Genomic DNA, 22619 nt, shown 5'->3' on the forward strand with positions numbered 1-22619 from the left:
TATTAGTGACAGAGCCATCAGCAGACTTGAGGCTTTTGTGATTTCTGATCCCAATGCCATCACCACAATTGAAGACTACATCTCTAAAGAGCAGTGACTATGTCAAAATTGCGCCCTCTCTCCCCCCACCACATACACACTCTTTTCAGAACTTCAGGAGAACAGGAAGCACTTTATTTGCTGAATGTATGACAACTGGACCAAATATTTATATGGAGATATTTTGTATCTATAAAGGAGAGATCACTTTTAATAAACACCCTTAGTTTAATTCTGTGGGAAAATGAAGAATTATGTTTTAAATCTACCTACCACAACTGTCCCTCCATCTGGAAGAAACTAAAAGGTATCTCCATTTTAAATCACATTTTTAAAAATCCTAATCTAGCAAAGACTTAAATTTTAAAAAATATTAAAAGATTATATATCTTATAAAAAGTCTAGAAGGCAAGATACAAAATCTAAGGGAGAAGAAAGATCTTCTTAAACAAGACTGTAGATCTAGAAAAAGACATTTACTATACAAAAATTTTTAATGTTATTTTATAGGAAAAGATATAATACACAATTTCAAAGCAAATGTCAGATTTGAAAAATCTTTTCAAAGGCAGAAGACACAAATGCACTTTCAACTTGACGACCCAAGAGGAAAAACATGGACAAGAGATCTGAATTAGATAATTTACAGAAGAGAAAATCTAAAAGGCCAATAGACTTATAAAAAGAAGTTCAAATGCACAAGTCATCAGGCAAATTCAAAGTAATAATGATTAATCGCACTATAACTATCTCACTAGTATAAATTTAAACAAGTCCCTCACACCTATTACTTGTGGAAATGTAAGGAAATGTTCACATATACTTACTGGTAGAAACAGAAAATAATATACCTTTCTCTTTCAAAGCAATCTGTCAACATCTATTCAAAATTTTTAAAGACTCAGATCCTTTAACTAATCATTCTCACTCTTTGGAATCTATTCCACTGATATAGAATTACTTAAGGACATATATTCAAGCATGTTTACTGCAGTGACATTTGTAGTGTCAAAGCCTGGAAGCAATGTGCCTACAAAAAACAGAGCAAAGATGAAATAAACTGTGCTACTTCACCATGGAATATCATGTGCCTATTAGCAAGACAAAAAAAAAAAATAGGGCTGTATCTATTGACTTAGATCCCCAAGTTATTGAGTGAGAAAAACAAGATACAGGAAAGCCAATATTGTATAATCCAATTTTTCTAAAAAGTGATAAAACTCTCTATTTGTGGATGTGTGCTTCCTTAATAGAAATATAAGAACATGGAAGGAAAATATGGAAATATACACACTTGGTTATTAATATAGTATGATTCTGTTGGGTGGTGGTGGCTGATTTGTATCAAGGGAGAAGAAATGGAGAGGGAGAGGCCCAGCAGGAAACAAGGAAAAAGAAAAGGAATGCTATGATTAAAGTTATGTATTTACATAAAATTATATATCTGTAAAGAAATTAAAGAAAATATTTAAGTAAAATTTTAAAATACCTTTGAGGAAAAATTGTACTATTATTTTGTGTCCCAGCCTCTGTTTTAAACTATTTTATTGATGGCTAAACTCTTTAGAATATGTAATCAAATTACCTATACTTTATTTGTAAAGCTACCATTTATTGAGGGCCACAGAATGCAGTACATATTAAACACTCTATATATATTGCTAGTTTGCTTTTCACAGAGTTTAATTTAAGGATCAATAATTTCCCACAAGTTATATGTTACTTCATAGTTAGGCCGATGTCCAATTTATATATGTAAGCTCTATGAAACAAGACTCCTTTTAGCTCACTATTGAATCCCCAGAGCCTTCCATCATTGCTGGCACAAATAGATAGCAAATAGTTGCTGAACTTGTGGAATGAATGAATATATATGATTATTCTTATGTGTCATTAGGAATCAGTCTTCTGAAGATGATTGTTACATAAGGTTTAGTTCAAACTTTCCTATTATCCTATTTTTATACTCCTAGACCAAAAATGAACAATAAAAACAGAAAACAAAAACCTAGAAAATTCTAAAAATTTCGAGATCCTAACTTAGAGGGCACAGTTAACACTCTGCAAGTCTGAGAATGTAGAGTTTGACATATTTAAGAACAGATGCATGTGGTGTAATTTAGTGTGGGACAGTGTCAAGGATAAAAATATGGGCTAGGCAATCAGACTGCCAGTATCCAAATTCTTGTCCCCCACTTAATAACTGTGTGATCTTGGCGAAGTAACATAGCCTCTCTGTGCCTCCTCTGTAAAATGCTGGGAGATTTATATGAGGCTTAACATATAGAACTCCAAGCACAGAGTATAGCATGTGGCAGAAGTTTAATAAAGTGTTTTCTAATACTATTAATAATAAGATGAAAAGTTAAAATAATAACAGAGTCCTTATCATCTTTTTGCCAAATGACAATGGCTTTTGTGTTTTGAGTAGTTACACTGCTAGGGTCTATAGGGAACACCTTGATTACTCGACACTCCTCTTAGTGGCAGAACTGAAGACTGGGTCAGAACTGAATCTAAGTTAGCAAGAAGTCAAGAGACACACAATTGGAGGTCAAGTTAAAAAATCATTAAAGAAATGAGTAGACAAGCAGACACAAAAGGTCAGGGTGAAACAGTGGTTAAAAACCAGGCAGATCAAAAGTAGAATCCAGGAAGTTGGATACCCAGAGAACCCAGAAGAGCAGAATAGGAAAATCAGGACAGAGAGCTCCAACATCTCAGAGAACTTGCTCTTGATGGAAAACTGGAATCATTTAGACAAGTTCCTTGCCTTTCACCTCCTAGCCAGCAAGACAGTCTTAATCTGAATTAGTTGAGAAGTACAGAAATTAAATTACATGAATTAAAAATGGTCATAATATGAGTAACAACTCCTTTATTTATTGCTTACCTGTTTTATGTTAATGTTTTGTTTTTTTAAATTGTCCTAAGAAAGGTACAGCAGCACCTTCCATTTGTCTTAGATAACAAGCACAATTGTCATTAACTGTAGTGAATTCTTTAGAGCCCAGTTAGTATGCTAAAAGCTCCCCAGTTCCCACTGCCTATGTGTCAACTTGTGAAATCTTCAAATTTTTTAAATTAGAAGGTGTCTTAGGAAGCAATAACTTCATGCCTGCCTGGTAGATTGGGCCAGAATGAGTAATGTGTTGTCGATTTTCAGTGGAAGAAAACAAGAGTGATCTTTAATTTATGAAATTAAAATAACTAGTCAGCCCCATTGAAAAGGAACGTGATCCAAACTCCCCAACGCTTAGGCAGAAAGGACGAAGTCCAATATAAGCATAAACTAAGGACAGAAACAAAGCAGAAATTTGCTGGTGTCCTCTATGAGAAGGCAGGAAAGCAAAGTGTAGCCAGGGAAAATGTTCTCTAGTTTCCTGGGTAACAGGAGTCGAAGACTGCAAGGAATAGAGCTGAGAAAGGTATTTCCAGAGGAAAAGCAAGAAACATGCCACCACAGGAGACTCTCCGCAGGAAGGTAATAGCGCATCTCCAACAAGTGTAACTGGGCAGGTATTCAACCAGAGATGAGAAAGATGAACTAACCCAGAAGCCCTGACGAATTCTTTTCAGAAATACATTTCCTCGGCAGGTAGACAGTTACTTAACCAGAATTCCTTGCCTTGCATAATTGAATATTGATTGCAAAGATGCATTTAGTGCCTTCGAAGTAAAATAGGTGAATGCTATATACAGGGAAGGACTCAACAGTCAGATCACAGAGCAGGGCTTCCAGCTGACAAACGAAGGGTCTGAAGCAACCCTTCGTCGATAACACCGGCCCTGCTGGTTCCTTCTGTAAGTTATCATTGTTATTCCAGACACAAGCCACCCTAATAATTCTATCAAATTCACTTGAACTCAATTCTGTAGAAGAAAATTAAAAAGATTCATCCAATTTGATACTTGAAATACCTACAAATGGGCAAAATGTGTATTAGTGCCATTCTAAAGCAGGGCTTCGTCAAAATGTTAGGTTCCGTTTGGGCCTTGAGATGACATTCCTTGGAGTTAATTGCTACATGAAATAGAGCCATTTTATGACAAAAGCATAATGAGATAATCATAACGATTTTTAAAAATCAACAATTTAACCCTGGCAATTTGAATGGACAGCACGTCGGCAGATGGCTCAAAGAATAACACATCATTAAAGGTATACACATTTTTTTAAGTAAAAAGAAAGGACTGTCCTATTGATTTCCTGTTAGATGGCAAAACATTGCTTTGGCAGTGCTGCCTTGTGAAGGGTTGTTTACCGCTTGGAAAGGGGTTTCCTATTAGGCATGTACTGAATATGTTGCAATGTCACAGAACAGTGTCAGCTGTGTCACTGCCAAAAATGACATCAATTCTCACCCTCACAAAGACAAGCCTTGTTAGGGGCACCATTAATGAGGTACACACTTTTTCTTTCCTCCACTTCTCCTCTATAGAGTAAGAGATCAAGGCATTCTTGTGGAATTATCTTTCCAGAAGGGAAAAACCTTCAATTTATTTTTGAATCACAAATTTTTTAAGCAATACAAAGATGTAAAAATTAACAGCAGTGAATACAATTACAAAATTTTCACATAAAAAAATACAAGTAGAAATACATGCAGACACACAAACGTGTATACACACACACAGATACACTGTTCTCACAATTTACTAAATGAATTGTCTTTTAACACTCTAAATTGTGCACTGCATTTATTATTCATGTTTTATGTTTCACTGTCTAATTTAAATGTTACATATGAACTATGTACACTCAGTAAAGAGGCTGCTTAATAGGCATTAATAAAAACTACCATCAGTTAAATTATTTTTAAACAAAAGCCAAAATGACTATAATTTTTTGAGTAGCTTCTATATACCAGGTTCTTTCATTACATATATAATTACTACAATGAAATGCCTACAAGCTAGGTATAATTATGTTACCAAGGAGAATACTGAGTTCAGAGAGATTTCTGAAGTAGACGAGAGCCACACAGCAAGCAAGTAGCAAAGCTGGGACTCAAAATCTATTCTGATTTCAAAACCTGCACTCACTCTCTGTCATGGCTGCCCATCACTGCTGTGGAAGAGAGACTGTTCCATGACACAACTGCTGCCTGGCCTCTGCCAGATCCTCATGGTAGATCCAGCTAGATCCAAGCCAGAACAGGGATGAGTTCCCTTAAACCAGGGGTCCTCAACCCCTGGACCATGGACCGGTACCAGTCCATGGTATGTTAGGAACGAGGCCACACAACAAGAGATGAGTGGCGGGCAGGTGAGCAAAGCTTCATCTGTGTTTGCAGCTGCTTCCCAGAGCTAGCATCACTGCCTCAGCTCCATCTCAGATCATCAGGCATTAGATTCTCATAGGAGCACTGATCCCTGGTGCCAAAGAGGTTGGGGACCTCTGCCTTAAACCCCCTCGGACTGTCTGACTCCTCACCTGTGCCCCGGGCATGCTGGTTCCTGAAAGAGACCCTTGCCCTTCCTTGAGCAAGTCTATAAGGTGATTTCCCATTATCTGGGGTGGGTCACACTTCGATATCCCTATCTATCCTGTCCTGTTCTGTCCTATATAAGCCCTTAGTGCCTGCCTGCCATGCAGCATGGAGGATGTCCTTTCGTCTTGCTGCCACCCAAGATGAGCCTCATATGTAAGTACCCTTAATAAACTTTTTGTTTTTTAAGTTTATTGGGGTGACATTGGTTAATAAAATTATATAGGTTTCAAGTATACAATTCAATAATATGTCATATGTATATTGCATTGTGTGTTCACCACCCAAAGTTAAATTTCCTTCTGTCACCATATATTTGACCCCCTTCACCCTTATCTACCTCTCTCCTCTCCACTTTCTAATGTAAGGCTGGAGTTGTCAGTCTTTTTCTCCAGTCACTCAGCCCCAGGAAATTTTACGTTAACAGCCATTAATATCCTATCTGAATAATTCCAACACCAACAAAAAGGAATTGTGATGAGGCACTGTTAATTATAGCCTAGGAATTAACTGTTAAATGAGTATCTGACCTATAATCCCCCATAGCAGAGACATGATGAAAAAGGCTGAAAGAAAAAGAAGGAGGGAGAAAGGAAATGAGGGAAAAGAGCAAGGAAGGGAAGAGGTGAGAAGTGAAGTGCTTTCATTCATTAACTTATCAAATATTTATTGAGTGCTAATTATGTCCCGGCCCCTGATAAGAGCTAGAGATACAATGGTTAGCAAAATCATTCACTGTCTTTCCCCTCACGAAATTTATAGACAAGTGTGGGAGATTTTTAGTAATCAAATAATCACACAATTAAATATAAATCATCACTTTGTTAATGCTGCCTAGCAGAGGTACGTGGTGCTACTGAAAGTATGTAACCGGGTATGTGACACAATCAGGGTAGTCAAAGAAGGTTTGCCTGAGGATATAACAACAAAGGAAAAAACCTCACTAAATAGACGTTAACATGAAGGGGATGGAAAGTGTTCCAGACAATGGTAACTGCACGTTCAAAAGCCTGAGTTAAGAAAGACTGCCAAGTGTAAAGGACTTAAAGCAGCCGGGGAGGCTGGACTGTAGAGAGCGAAATGCAGTGTGGCGGGAGATAAAGCAGGAGACATAGTTGGTGCTAGGTCTCCTAAGATTGTCAAGAAGTACTGTATTTCTCCTGAGCAACTGGAAGCCATTGAAGGTCACTGAATATTTGAAGGTCTTTGAAGATGACTGACTTAAATTGTGAGAATATGACATTCGGAGCAAGGTTATGATGCTCCTGCAATCGTCGGTCAAGGGTAGGAGCCTGTATTAGGGTGACGGCAGTGGAAACTTAGAGCAGCAAACAGAATTGAAAGATTTAGGACATTGTAGCAATGGTTATGGTTGTGAGCACTATTATGGTTATGGTTATAGTTATGGTAACAGTATGGTTATGCAGACTGAAGGAGAGTAAGGTTTCAAGAATAACTCAGGATTCTTGCCTGACTAACAAAACACATGAGGCTAATACTCATTAAAAGAGGGAACGGAAAGGATGAGGTTTGCTGAAAGCTGATCGTGTGTTGTGACTCTGACATGTTGAGTTTCCTGTGCCTTTGAAACATTCAAAAGGAGGTATCAGTTAGGCGGTTGTTTGGCTATTCGGTCTGGAGCTCAGAGGAGAGTTCTGGCTAGCAAGAAGATTTCAAGTCATATGTAAATAGGTAGTATGGCAGGCATGAGAGCTGTTCACCAAATATTTCCAGCTCTGTTCTCTGAGCATGTGGTAGGGTTGAGTATCCTAACCTGGATTTATCAGGCAGGGGCTCATCAAAAAGACACTACTTTAACATGTCAACACAGAGAATTTAATGCAGGGGACTGTTCACGCAGGTGTTGAAGGAGCGGAGAGGCCAAATAGAGGATGGAGAGCAAAGAAGAGTCTGTTACATTCTCAGAAGAGAAGAGTCAAAGAGAAAGTAGTTTTACCAGACCCCAGAAGCCACCAGTGGAAGCTGGAACTACATTATGTCTTTTGGGAGCTGAAATCATGCAGAAGCCATTGCTGCTGGCGATGCCCTCCAAAACTGAGAGAGAGAGAGAGAGAGACAAGATGAAAGAATGTAGTTTCTCCACTCCTCCTGCCCTCCATTCTCCCATCACTATACCCCAATGGCTGAACTACCTAGAAGCCAGAAAGCAAGAAAACTGGGAAATGCAGTCTTTTGCAAACCAGAGCAAGGTCAAGAAGGGAGGAAAACGGACTCAGGGTAAAAACACAAGAGACTGGCACAATGTGGTCATTCATTAGTTCTGATCAATGAATTGTGAGAGGAAGCGACATGGCATTTTTGGATAGAACATTTAATTTCCAGTGGGAGACTCTCTAATGTTCTCTTTCTTCTGTCATAACAACCAGATAACATTCCAGATGATGAATGCTCCATCAACCAAGATCCGAGAGTGAGGACAATATGGAGCAGAGACCTCAGTTGACCCAAAAAGAAAGTGTAGCAGATAACCTAAGTGAGAAATAAATCTTTTAAGCCACTAAAATTTGGGAGATTTGGAAAGTGTTTGCTACTCGCAGAATAACCTGGCTTGTCCTAGGAGATACAAAACTTAGAACTGATAAGTGAGGTGATATCCCTCTTAACTTTAAAGGGTTAGTTAGCAGTCACTGATGAAACAGATATTGAAAGCTGGGAGGATTATAATCTAAATCATGCAGCGGTAACATATTAGGTAAACCAGTTGTCACCAGCAGTTTAAAATACAGATAATATACCTTAGAAATATATAACTTTTCTCGATATAATTCTAGATTTGCCATATGTCCTTGCTTCTCCATCTCACACTTCTCTTTCTTCCAATTAGCTGAAGGTACCATAGATCTCTCAGTTCTAAGGATCATTGTCTGGTCCTCAGGTAATACCTATCATACATTATGTAGAGATTTGAATTTTGGATAGGATTTATGAATTCTCCCTTGGGAACTAAGTTTATTTTTACTGTCAGGCCAAATAGGTAAAAGCCAGAAAAGCTAATAGTGATAATCACCATATGTTTCCAATCTCTGCATTCTGGCTCCATGATAGGATTGCATTTTAGTGGAGTCATATTAGTTTTGTCCATAGAGTTCTAAGTGAAAGTGACATGTGTTACTTCCACATGGCATCATGGAATAGCTGGTGTGAAAAATCTAGAACTTTCTTTCTCTGTGACACAGAGACCAACAACATTTCAAATACAAGCTGATCAATTAACCTAGGTCTCATAGGACAATATGATGTAGAGCTCCCAACTGACCCACTAGAACATATAACATGAATAAGAAATAACATTTATTGTTTTAATCCATTGAGATTTGTGGTTGTCTTTTAGGATTATAACCTAGTCCATCCCAATTTATACAAGTGGTAATTAAAACCAGGCATGTAAAGTGAATGAGAATGCCTAGAAAGAAAACAGACTGTGTTCTAGAAGAACATACCTTCAACAGAAGCAGGGACTGAAGAGAGAGAGGGGAAAACCCAGGTAAATTTTCTGCCTCCGAAGCACTCAGAAGAGAGTGCTTCAAGAAGAAGAGAATGGTCAAGTGTCCATTACTGCTAAGTGATCAAGTTTCAAAGAGGAATGAAAATTTCCACTGGATTTAGCAATAAGATGTTCTTGATGATCTCAGCCAGAAGTCTTTCATCAAATGAAGGAGACAAAAGCCAAAATAGAATGGCCTAAGGATTGAGTGGGAGTTGGAGGAAATGGAGAGAATATAAACAACTCCTTTGGAAAGTTGGATGGAGAGATTGAGTACAACGAGTAGCTGCCCCAAAACAAGCATCTTGAAAACAGATTTTTCCAGACTCATGCCCAACACGCCTCATTCTAATAGTATTAAGTATCATATAAAGTACAGTTACTTGGAATTCTAGTTGCTGAGGCGGAATAACAATCATCTTTAATGCAAAATTTAAAGCGTTTTATATTTGTTATTCTCTAAAAATCCTGCTCTGTATTTCACTGTTTTTTTTTAATAAAGTGAAATATATACACCTGCAAGTTTACAGCTAAATTTAACTGCAAGAGATATTTGCAGATTGTAACATTATTAGACTTCCATATGCTTACATCATGATCAAATTTGTTTCTATGAGGCAGAAATGCGTTTATAGATGGAACACATAGTTTTATACTGAAAAGATTATACTGATCCCATGTTGCAAAAATAATTGTTACTACATAAAAGCATGTTTTTAGTCTTTTCACCTTTATATTCCCAGTGTCTAACGCAGTGCCTAGAATATCCATTGCATATCTTTTCACTATTTTCTGGTGACATCCTTCTAGTCAAAAAGTATAACTGCCAATGAGCCAATTAGCAGTCTCTTAGTTGCTAATGAAATGGTTAATCCTTAAAACTTCAGATTTCTTATTCAAATAATCTTTTTGCAGCCCTACAAAATAGAAGCCACTATCCAAATGAACCATGTAGCCTGCACGTACATCTTTTAAGTCCTGTTATGCCTCTATATACTCATGTTCATTTAAAGGCAGCAAAGGAATACTTAGATTGATGGTGATGATGGTGATGATGGTGATGATGGTGATGATGGTGATGATGGTGATGATGGTGATGATGGTGATGATGGTGATGATGGTGAGATAATGATGATGATAACTTTTCATGAAATGCCTCAAATGTGCCAAGTCAGTGCTGTATGGATTATGTATCTTAGTTCAAATCCTTTCATTAAAATGAAGTGGTAGGTGTACAATCACGCTTTTACGTGCAAATAAAGTGTACCAGTCTAAGTCCATACAGGTAGCAGGTGACTGAACCAGGACACTTACCAAGCCGCTGTGTCACCAAAGTGTTGCACATAAAATTGTGGATATTTTTAATTACAAACACAAATATTCAATCTCCAGACTGTCAAGCAAATAGGCATAGACTTTCATTCAGCTTTGTGAAAATTGTAGCATATTTTAGGAATATTTTACCTATATCTAGAAGGTAGAAATTCCATTTAGAATCTGATAAAGATTGTTATTAAGGTCCTAAAGTAGCGCTTGATTATACAGCATTGGCAAAAGAACCTCTACAAGTGAAAAGTGTTATTTTCTGAAATATATTACCAGTACCTATTTATTTCAAAGGACCTTCTGAGTTCTCTTACAGTAGGTAAAATAACAATAGTAAAAATCGTTTTAAACAATTCTTACAGTGAGATAAATTAATGGAGGTGGGAAATCCTTCCTCATTCTATTAGTATTTATTCTTATCCTTCCATTAAATGCTTTTAAATTTACCATTTGCTGAGTGAACTTAAAGGTGAGTTGATTGGTCTCAAGTTTGTACATAGAACATATAAATAATTAAAGGCTCCTATTTTCTTCCCCATCTCAACTAATATAAATGATAATTTAATTTAAAAATAGTTCATGCCTAGAATGCAGTTCACATCCCAATTTTGTCAATAACTCTTTCTCAACATAGGTAGGACCATTGAAAATTTACATATGTTATATTTCTAAAGACAGCTAATGGAGACACTTCCTCCGAAATTCCAAAATTTGAAGTGCTGTCGAAATGGCTATACAATGTTATTGTTACATGGATTCTATTCACTATCATTCTTTTTGTAGAGATTATATATAGTTGATAGTCACAATTCCAAGCATGAATCAAATAAGCAGCTTGATGTGAGGAAAATGGAAGCACTTTTAAAATCAAAAACTGTGGATTTAAAGTACAGATAATGTACAAATATGATTGTTTTTGACAAGCTGTAGAGCCCCCTCTAGGCCCTATTTTCCTATTTTCACAAAGTAAATAATGATATCTAATTCAAAGAATCATGACAAGAAAACGAAAAAGCACCTTTCAAGCTGTAATGTCAACTTTGATAAATATATGATGTACTATACTATAAATATCGTGCAAAGGGTAGTTCCTGTAATGGGTAGTTGTTACTATATTTTGTTGAAGTAGTTGTTTGCTGGCCGAAGAAAATATTATTTTTTTTCTCCATGCTAAAGCTGATGTTATTCTACAAAATATGAAGAAAAAGTAAAATAGAATCTCAAACTTTTCAAATAAATAAAGGGAACACAAAGCACAAATCCAGAGTTTAAATTTACTTTTGACATAACCTAAATTTGTAATTCAGCAGATCGATCTGCTTACCTAATAAACTTTAATACTGTTATTGTTATCATTTCTATAAATATACATTGAATGAGGATGGTCTGAGAAGAAAATGATCCTGAGAAGAAAAAGGAAAAACTGTATGGGATTTATAGATATTAGAGGAATAATTATGCTGGAATGCAGAGGTATCAGAAGTTGAATTCAATAAAAGGAATATCTGACCTTAGTATCTCAAGATAAAGATACTTTGAAATACATGACTGTGAAGCCTAAGGAGTATTAATAATTACCTTAAAAGCCCACATATAAAGTTGTAGCCTTATAAATTTTTAAGATTCTTTCAAAGAAAATCATTTTGTTATTTGAGAATATGGTATTCCGGCCTATCAATAGCTGTTTTACAATTCTCAGACTTTCCCAAATTCTAAATATAAATGCACAATGTAAATACAAATCAGTATTATATCATTCTTCAATTATCCAGTTTGTCCATAATATCCTTTACTGCCCCTTGCCAGGTCATTCAGATAATATAGAATGTAAAAGGGAGGGGGTAGAGATGCAGAGAAAATCCTCAGAGTCAAAAGTATTCCTTAATACTTTTGGATAATAAATAAATAAATACTTAATATTTAAAATGGCCACCCTGAACGTGCCCAATCTCATCTGATCTAGGAAGTCAAGCAGGGTTGGGCCTGGTTAGTACTTAGATGGGAGACCACCTAGGAAGACCAGGTGCTGTAGGCATTTAATTAATTAATTAAATGGATAACTCCATTTTCATTAGATAATTAAGGTGATATAATTATATTTTAAAAACAACAAATGAAGTAATATGTCCAATTTCTCTAAGGCTACTGAGGTCTCTATTAAAAGCTGAAAATAATTCTGATCATTTTCTCCTATAGTAAACAGCATTAATTGTGAGTGTGGTCTGGGACAAGGGGGAAGGTTCTGCCGCTAACCAAATGTCCACGTGCATTGTGTATTTTCTTTCTCAAGTGTTCACATTGTACTTTTAGTGTGGCAATCCCAAATGCACCAATATTTCCAGTTCAATCTCACTTAGAAATCTCACTAGAGAAAATTGGAAAGAGTTAGAAGTAAAGTGCTGCCTCTTCGGGGGTCAAGAAGAAAGTTATACCAATTTCATGGAAATCAATTCTAACAGTTTTCTTATATTGTTCATCATTAATTAAAATAAAATTTATGTTTTAAATATCTCCGATACAATTCTGGGATAAAACTTTAAGTCTTTTGTTTACTTAAATTCAATATGTTATAGATTTACTGGGGATGTATGACCGAGGCAGAGTTATGATATAGACAGAAATAACAGTGAGCAAGACATAGCTAGCTTCTGATCCCACAGAACTTTCGGGCCATGTAGAATAAGTTAATTTGGTCAGTTCAGTCTAAAAAAATCAACTGGTGCAGGATAACTGAAGTTCACCAAAGAAAATGCAAACTATACAAGAGAAATCCCCATTACTGCTAGTGTCAAGATCCCATTGAAACTATTCACTTGTCAAATGCATTCCTTGAACTATGTCATATAGGTAAGTTCATTTGCATCTTAGTTTTATTTGTATATAACCAATAATACTTTAAAAATGAAAGTACATCAATGCAGAAAATTTTAAGTAGGAAAAGTTATAAATCCTATTTTGTAAACATTTCTAAAGAAGAATTATGCATATCAGAATGAAAAATGCTACTGCTTAGTTATGGAAATGATGAGATTTCATGAAAGATAAGTTGCCAGTGAAGACAAACCACCATCTCCTGTGTACCAGTAAGAGAAAAAAAAATACTATTAATTAAAAAATGACTCTCCATAGATTTTCAGATTAAATCTTGATTTCAGAAATGTTAAATGTGTGCTTAGAATCAATGAAATATGGTAGTTTTTCTTTGAACACCCTCTTCATTTAGAACATCAAAAAACTGACCCAATGAAAGTTCATAAGTTCATTCAGTAATTTAAACTTAGCCTTGTTCCATAAATTAGAAAATGATTAGGCAATTATTAATCTACCTATAAAGTCCCAGAGAAGAGACTATTGGTAGTATAATCACAATTGTGTTATGATTTAATAATTCTAAGTAAATATCAGCCTAAATAGCTAAATAAAACATGGTCATTGATGGGACTGATTGGTTAGATAAAATATTTAGAAATAAAGATGGCTTAAGAAAGTGGGCCTCACCAGATTGGCTACTGGGGCTAAGAAGCAGGTGGGGTTTCACCACAGAAGTGAAATAGTTAATGTTATAATTAAAAGGAAAAAGACTGTTGATCCAGTCATAGAAGCCAACTTTTGTCAACAGGTTACAGTATTATAAAAGCCAATTATTCCAACAGTATATTGTTCAGTTTGGTGAAAAGTTAACTAGTTTGATATTTGAAATCATAACTTTCTTTATTCGAAACAATTCCCCAGCTTCTCAAAATAAAAGGCTTTGCTATTATCTGTGATTGTTGTTTAGTTTTGTATTGTTCCTCATTTTAGAGACAAAGGAAAAGACTTTGGGGACACAAAATATCTCATTTTAAAATAATACAGATAATCATTAATGTTTATCAATGTGAGATTAACATAGAAATTAAATTAAAACCACAAATTTAAAACTTTCAGTTCTTTTCAAAGTTTAAGATTTAGTCAGTATTCAGTAATTAAAATCATTACAAATTTATTAAAACCCCACTAAAATTCTATGGACTGTTAGCTATGGAGCTTATAGCTGAGGATAATGAAGTAAATGAAATACGAATCCTATCCTCAAGATTAATCTCAAATTTATGTACTGGTTATCAACCACATATCTGGCATTACATACCATTTATACCAATAACTGGCTTCATGATATGCAGAAAAAGAAATCAGTTTCCTTGCTGTTTCTGGATAGACTAGAAAGTGTTACAATTCAATTTAGTTTATGACAGAACGGTACGGGTACAGTTCTAACAGTAAAAGACATCAGGAGTTTTACAGTATCTTACAACATAAATCCAGAAGAAGCCGTGCTATTTTGTGCCCTTTAAAAGACATTGGGTATGTTTAACATGATGAAGAATGTCCATAAATCAACCTATGTATGACACCTTATCCTTCCATTTCTTCAAAGTCTGAAGGAATTAAGAAAGTGCTGAAAATCACTTTCATCAGATAGTGGGTAGAACGTTGTGAACATGAATTTAAACTTAAATATGTAGGACTGATATCCCAGAGCTATCATTTCTTTAGAAAAGTCACTTAATTTTTCAAGTCTTAGTTGCCCCTAAGAAAAGGGTGACAATGAGATATTATATGCAAAAGTAGTTTGTAAATATAAAAAGTATATATAAGGTACCATTTTTCCATGAGTAAAAGTATTTGTTAATAATCTACAAGGTCCTCAGGAGAGGGGTATATATTTTGTTTCTTTCTGCATTTTTTTCTTTAAAGTAAAGGAGTTGTCATACTGTTTGAGACAGATTGATGGGCCCCAAAGATGCCCATGTCCAAATCTCCAGAACCTAGGAAAGTGTTACATTACATGGAAAGGACTCTGCACCTGTGACTAAGGATCTTCAGATTATCCTGGATTTTCTGAGTGAGCCCACAAGGATCCTTATAAGTAAAAAAAAAAAAAAAAAAAAATCAAGCAAGAGAGTCAGAGAAGGAGATGTTAGGATGGAAACGGAAGGCAGCAATGTAATTGCTGGCTCTGAAAATAGAAGGCAGGCCACAAACTAAGGAATGTGGGTAGCCTCTTGAAGCTGGAAAAGGAAATATTCTTCCTTAGAACCTGATGCAGCCCTACCAACGCCTTGATTTTAGCACAGTGAGACCTGTGTCAGACTTCTGCCTTCTAGAATAGTAAAATAATAAATTTGTGTCGTTTGTTACAGCAGCCCTAGAAAACTAAAACACATGCCATGGGAGACTGCATAGTTGGATTCTAGCCCACTGGGCTGTAACCACAAGGCTGTGACTTTAAGCCAGTCCTCCTTATTTCAAATAGGGAAGTGGCATTAAGGTGATCTCTTAGGTGTCCTCCATCTCAAAAATGCCATAATTTAACTCTAGGTGGTGAACACACTAGACAGTATACATATGACGTATTATTGAATTGTACCACTTAAAACCTATATAATTTTATTAACCAATGTCACCCTAATAGACTTAATTTAAAAAAATACTACAATTAAACTCACTAACTTCTCCTCTCTCTTTTCCTGTCTTTTGTGCTTCCTCCCCACCTTTGATTAAAACACTATTTCCTTTCTGTTGTATTTTATGCTAGCTGGTCTGGTAGAAACTGCTGAGGGATAATAAGGCCCACTTACCTTGACAAACCATGTCAGCTTCTTTCCATCGCTGACAACAAGTAAGGAACTTCTCTTGCCTACTCGAATTTTCCCTGAGTCTATGTTCCAGGTTTCAAAATACCCAGGCAGAAGTCACATAGGAATCCAATATGAAAGAACTCAAGGTCCCTAGAGAGTAGTTAGATTCCTGGGCAATTGTACATAAAAATGTTCTCATCAAGATGATTCCTTTAAAGACTGTCTTCGGCACTAAGATTTTTAAAATTCATGATTTGTCATCCCCAGTTATAAGCAGGGAATTTATAAGGAGCTATGGTTTTTCAGGATAAAGCCATTCACTGACACCACAGTTGACCTTGAACCAGAGGGTCAACTGAAACATATATAACACTAGCCAGCAACTAAAAAGTATCTTTGTTCTTTGTGCTTTCTTCAACCCTAAATTGTAATGATGTTAACAGGAATCTCGAATTCCAAGAATAAGACACCTGGAGTGTTAAGACTTCAATTCTTTTAAACATCAAACTTTGTAATAATAATAAACTGGATGATTATTCAATATTTAAAAATAACTTAAAGTTATTGTTTTTAAATAGTAAAGAAAACATTATATTACCGTACAAGTACTCGTACCCTGGTGAAAGAAGGCTGCAGAAGTTCTGTGGTTAAGATGATCCAGCAACTCCACTGCAAGGTATTTTACCCAAAAGAACTGAAAACAAGTGTTTGAATACTTGTACATGAATGTACATAACATCACTATTCACAATAGCCAAAAAGTGGAAACAACTTAAATGTCTATTAATAGATAAATGAACAAAATGTGAAATACCCACATAATGGAATATTCAGCCATAGAAATTATGACGTACAGATACATGCTACATATAGATGAACCTCAAAAACATGCTAAGAATCCATACACAAAAAGTCACATATTGTATGATTCAATTTAAATAAAATCTATAGTAGGTAAATCTATAGAGACAGAAAGCAGATTAGTGGTTATCAGAGACCGGAGGGAGGGAAGTGAGGAATGACAATGCATACAGGTTTTCCTTTGTGAGTGATAATGTTTTGGAACTAAAGCTGTGGCTGCATAACACTGTAAATGTTCTAAATGACACTAAATTTTACATTTTTAAATTATTAATTTTATATTATGTGAATTTCACTTTAATTTTTAAACAAAGTTCTGGGGTTAGACAAAACCAAATTCCCTTTTGACCCTGCCACTTATAATGAAGCCTTTGGCAAATGACTTAAACTCTCCATCATGAAGACTAATGGACAGAAATCTCATTTAAATTGGAGTTTGGAGGGCCTTTTTGGGAGCTCTCACATCCTACCATTCATCCTAAATTACTCCAAACAGAAAGCGAGTACTTTCTATCTCCAATAACAAGATTTTTTTCTACTTTACTACTCTAGCAGGAAGAAGGACGATCTTTTCCTTGCCCAGAAACCACTCTGCCAATGAGGCTATTACAACTCAGCCAATGAAAAGCCACTACACTTTGAACTCCCAATTTCCTCCAATGGACTCTTTGTTAACAACAGCCCCTCTGAACACTCCCTTTTCTTTCTTTCTTTTTTTTTTAAAGGGGGTTCCTCTCCTTCATTCTCTGGACTAATGTGTGGTTTGCCATTAGACCACATGTCCCAAATTACAATTCTTTGTTGTTCCTAAATAAATCCATTTTGCTGGAGAAATATCTGGCTATTTGTTTAAGGTCAATGCCACTAACCTTTCAGGGTTAAAGTGAAGATCAAACGAAATGCTGTATTTACAGTATCTGATGCATGGCAGATTATTAGATAAATGAAGCTTCCCTTCTCTGTACCTTTGTTTTCTCTACAAACTACTGGGACTTTAGAATATCAATTTAGAAACATAAGAAAGCAGTAAGCAAAAGAAAGAAAAAACATGACATTGCTATTCAAATTCTAGAAATTTATCCTGAGGAAGTAATCAGATGAAAGGATAATCTTTGAATCTGTGAAAGTATGCATCACACACACTCTCCCAGACATTATAGACATCTTAGTGCTGTTGATATCAGAAAAAAAAATGTGAAAACCAAATGTTCATCAATAAGAGATTGGTTAAGTAAATGAAGACACGTCAATTCAATAGACTACTCTGCAGCCATTCTAATCAAGATGTAGATCTGTATTTAATGACACTGAAAGATATCCATACCATAAAGAGGGAGGCAGAAAAGATAGTTTCGAAAATTTTATACATCACATGACTCCTTTTATATCATATACAAACACACAGAAAAAAAACTAAGAATATACTTACGCAATGTAAACAGGTTTAAATTCTGGTATTAAGGATGACATTTGTACTACTTTTTAATAAGTCAATAAAATATATCTATTTTGAATAAAATGTAATGTATAGCATATCTTTAATTATCGAATACAGTATCAAATTAGTTGACTTATAAATATACTCCCCTCTATTTCTGATGTATAAGATTTTATAACTCCTGTAGAGAAGAATTTTCCTGTATAAGAAATAAATATACCATTTATTAGCTGTGTGCCTTCTGAAAAATCACTTACCCTCTGCACATCAAAATGATGAAAAGGTAAGTTATATAATTGGTACAGGAGTATCAGTCTGTCGCTATGTGTAAGAGAAAAAATCCAGGGTCAGAATCCAAGCTCTCAGACCTAGAGAATGCTAATAAAATCCTCTAAAGACTTTACTAGCCCTCAAGAAAAGTCAAAATCATAAAGTAAGTGTTCTTGATATGCACACAGAAAATAAAGAGATCTTGCATAGTGCAGCACATCCATGTGAACTTTTAAACCCTCTCCTTCCCTGGGTGTTTAATTTGTGATGAAGCTGACATCCTCTAAAAGAACAGGAAAGTATATAGAGATAAATGCAGATGTGAATTCTTCCTAATGTCAAATCTTGATTTTTAGATATTTTTTTAAGAATTAAAGGATGCTTTCAAATCATTTTAGTGACTACATTTAGAGGATGGAACAATGAAATTAAAATGTGGAGCATAAAAAATTAAGCATGGTGGAAAAATATTAAGTATGGTGGGGACATTATCAAGGTATTTCAGCAGTCAAAATTTTGCATTAACAATCATGAAGGTGAGTTGTAATCAATCTTTTCCACCAAAGTACTGTGTTTAAAAATGATGATTAATGATTCAAAAGGCAGCATGTTACACAAAGTCAGCTACACTCATGCAACAGATGAATGGAATGTAGTTACCAATTAAACTTCCACAAGGCCTTGGGACTTGGAGCTGCCCAGATACATGTCCTGCATCATGAAGAGTTTAATCAGCACAATCGAAGCCCATTGTCTGTACATCTGTTTTTATATACTTTCTAATTATTTTTGTATATGGCTGTTGTCCTCAGCAACAGGTCTCCTTTTTTATACTTCTACTTATTGCCCTCCTATCTAATACTGACTTCCCTATTCCACTCCCATATTCTCCACAGTACTTAGCAAAATGCTGGACATCTCATACATGTCCAAATAGATGTATTGGCTTTGGTTAAAACAGTGGGACAATATAAGCAGCAAATAGGTCTTATAATGTAGCTTGTCTCTCAGCCTAACAGCAATGCTTGTTAACACCAACACACTGGGGCTTGGCAAACACACACAGAATGGCTGACATGCTCAAGCAACCATTACATGACACGTTAGAGAAGCAGCGAGGGTTAAAATAAGATGCTTTGAAGATGCCTTGAAATGTACCTTTGAACATTATTATGAAACTTAGAAAGATTAACTGCAATAAATAGTCAGTGTAGGCTACAGAAAGGAGAAATGGGATGATCCATTTTAAACATTTAAAGCCCAAAAGTGTAAGAGGAAGAAACATCAAGAAGACAATTACTCACTGCTGCTATTGTAGGTCAAGAATTATCTTTACCAAATGATGGCATATATTATGGTTGAGTGTCCAGCAATTTCAACCGTATTCTATTTATATCCAGTTCAAAAAAATATATCCATCTTCTCATCACTTTCGATCATTACTTATGACTTTCCTTATATATAACCAGACTGGTTTTTTCAATATATGTTTTGTGCATTAAAATTAAATGAGGCAATATTTGTTTCTTACCTTATTTAAACCCATATTGCCAAAAGAAAATTTTCCTCTACTCTTATAGGTTCTTTCACCTGGTCTAATAATCAAAATAACATGGAACTGATTAACAAGAGAAAATAACCAAATTTCATCACATACATGAGGTTCAGAGAGAGACAAGTAAAGTGAAGTATATATGACATTCTAGCTAAGGATGAGGTAAGATGCCTGAGGTTTCAGAAGAAAGGAAGGTCATTCTCAGGATGATAAGAAGAGTAGATGTTTGGTAATTAGAAGTTTGCCCTGCCCTATCGATCATAAAATGTTACCTCTGGTAATATTCTTATTATATGCAATGCCCCCAATTTGAATTCTTTAAGGGAGAGTTAAAATTTTCCCATGAGCCCACAGAGTGTTTATTGCCTTTAACTCAAAATAAGCTCCATGGCAAAGTAGCACATCTTGGGGAGGCCTGTTCTGAATCTCTTTACCAGGTACACTTATGCAGGAATTTAAATGTATAAAATGTGTATGCATAATGTAAAAAAAAGAGAGCTGGACCTTTCAAGTTCATTGAGTTAATTTTGCTCTAAAAATCAAATTTTTAATAAATCATGTATACCACATACTTGTATATCCTCCAACTTTAAAAAGGCTTGAGTTTTGAATTTTTTTCAAGCTATTAAAAAATAAATTTACTTTGACACAAGAGAAGTAAAATTCTGAAGTGATTACTTTTTCCGAAATAAAAATATCTCCAATAGGACCATATTTTCCCAAGCCAAAATTAGGACACATAGCTTGAAATGTAGGTAGATAATTCAGACTATTTGAAAATCAGGCCAGTTAAAACAAATCTAGGATAAATGGCCACTGCACCTGTTTAAACTGAGATAACAAAAACCATTGATATATAAAATATTCCTCTCTCAAAATCTTTTGCTGGCACAAAGTCAATAATAAACAAAAGAACCATGATAGTTGTTTTCCTCCCTATACCCAGAGTATACCTCCACACCTGACAGAAAACAGACCATTTATACCATTTCTTTGAGTAAATGTGGAAGGTGGGAAGTGCAGGGGGAAGGAGAAAGAGAGAGATTTTTTTTCATGACACAAAAGTATCTTGACAAAAAAAAGAGACATTTAAATGTTGTTAGTTTTTTTTTTTTTATCTTATTGAGACCCAAAATAATGAAGCAAATACAGCCAGTAGAAAAGAAGAAAATATGTGACTAGAAAAATACCATGTGACTCAAGTGTTAAGCTAAGTAAGCTTATTAATCTACTTACTTTGAGGAGTAAATACAATTTTTAAGTAATTATTTTTTAAAAAAACAACTACATTATGTGATTTAAAAATGAAATTCAAAGGATAATGGTTTTGTTCAGTGTTATTCTAATACAATGCACCTTCAATAGACTGAAAGAAAATCTGTGCTTCTCTATTATGTCTCTGAAAATGAAGATTCTTATTCAATTATACAGACCCAGCTACAAATGCAGATTTGTCACAAATTTTAAAAACTGTGACCATACCCAGGGCTTTTACAGTTTAAAACTGAAGTTAGTAGGCCAATGAAATAAATAACATCCTTCTTTACAGTCAGTGTCAGTCTTAGACAATTTATGAAACAGGTACATTCACTCGTTCATGTATTCAACACTGCAGATCTACAAGGTCAAAGACACTCTAAGTGCAGGGAAGACAATGGTCAACAAGTCAGGGATATGCCCTCATTGGCATTACAAACTCAGTTTATCACATCCCACCTCACCTCTTCCCCTATCAGGGTCCCAGTGCTCATGTAGCGCTCAGCTACCTCTATCCCCATAAGATAGTCATCAGAGGAAAGCCCTTTTACACTAAGATATACACAACTGAATGCGCTATCCACACATAGAGTACTGGCCTTTAAAGAGAGTACCTTGGAAATGAGCAGGTAAAAAGCACACAAGCATGAATAATTTTCAAAAGGTCTGAAGTGAGACTGTCCAAGCAGGACAGCTGAATTAAGGGACTCCTTTCAAGTGAGATGGTGAGACTGGCAGGTAGCTGTAACTATTGTACTACCACTAGAAAGTGTGGAGTTGTGGGGGGAGGGGAGAGGGTAGATATGTGGATCATGACCCAGAGTCAAGAAGTTAGATAGGGTGCCAGAGGCCTGTTCCAGAATGAAAACTGGACAGAAGGCAGGTGAAACTAGGGTGAGCATCAGTGGTGACCTGAGCTGTGAAGGACATGAAAGAAAAAGAGAAAGAGTAACCAGGGTTTCCTATGCCTCACGGCTCCTAGTAGGTGGTGATTAAATCTTTGCTAGAGCAAAATGTTTCCTCAAGAGGAAGGTATGAGTCCCCTTCGGCTTTAATCTTTTCATTCATTCATTTAACAGCTTTTAATCGAACGATCAATAAAGTTAGATCTCTCATGGTAACACGATACCCTTCATTTTTCATGTTTAGTTGTCACATAAAAACCAATCCTTATTTTTTTTTAACATTCTTTCCTTGCTCCACTAGAGAAAACACATGGGAATATGTCTGGTTTACAAAGTTCAGTTATAAGGTC

At 35.5% G+C, this 22619-nt stretch overlaps 1 protein-coding gene and 1 pseudogene across 1 annotated transcript in view; one reads left to right on the forward strand and one right to left on the reverse strand.

Annotated features, from left to right (window-relative positions):
- Positions 1-22619, reverse strand: part of IL1RAPL1 (interleukin 1 receptor accessory protein like 1) — a 1273836-nt gene that overhangs the window by 1178205 nt on the left and 73012 nt on the right. The window lies entirely within an intron of this gene.
- On the forward strand, positions 12281-12397 carry LOC111731165 (annotated as a pseudogene).

This window comes from Pteropus vampyrus, unplaced genomic scaffold, assembly GCF_000151845.1.
Source record: "Pteropus vampyrus isolate Shadow unplaced genomic scaffold, Pvam_2.0 Scaffold351, whole genome shotgun sequence".
NCBI classification, from domain to species: Eukaryota; Metazoa; Chordata; class Mammalia; order Chiroptera; family Pteropodidae; genus Pteropus; species Pteropus vampyrus.